Source organism: Etheostoma spectabile, chromosome 9 (genome assembly GCF_008692095.1).
Source record: "Etheostoma spectabile isolate EspeVRDwgs_2016 chromosome 9, UIUC_Espe_1.0, whole genome shotgun sequence".
NCBI classification, from domain to species: Eukaryota; Metazoa; Chordata; class Actinopteri; order Perciformes; family Percidae; genus Etheostoma; species Etheostoma spectabile.
This window is the reverse complement of record NC_045741.1, coordinates 18047811-18048154: the sequence shown is the minus strand read 5'-3', so window position 1 is coordinate 18048154 and position 344 is coordinate 18047811. Positions and strand designations below refer to the sequence as shown.

The following is a 344-nucleotide window of genomic DNA, read 5'->3' as shown; positions in this document are numbered from 1 at the left end:
TCCACTCTCATCATTTCCACAATGAAATGGAAATACAGTCACTTCTCAAACATTTCTACCTTCCTCTCCTGTGCATGATATGATTTCTATTTAAAGGCCTCATTTAACCACTGTTCTGTTCGTCATTAAAAACAAGAGATTAAAAGTGTTGATCAGAATGCAATGTATTACTCTTATACATAGCTAGTTTCATGATTGCCCTCACATTTTGTGTGGTGGTTTCTGTCTTGTGTTCCCCTTTAGTGTCTGTATGTTCTGTTTCCTGTTTCATGTTGAAGTTTGTTTGTCTTGTCTTGTCTTTAGTTTTACTTCCTGTGTTTTCCCACTCCTGTGATTACCTGATG

General features: G+C 36.6%; 1 long non-coding RNA gene across 1 annotated transcript in view; it reads right to left on the bottom strand.

Moving 5' to 3' along the window:
- The window catches only part of LOC116695339 (uncharacterized), a 12664-nt gene that overhangs the window by 2399 nt on the left and 9921 nt on the right, over positions 1–344 (bottom strand). The gene's annotated exons all lie outside the window — the stretch shown is intronic.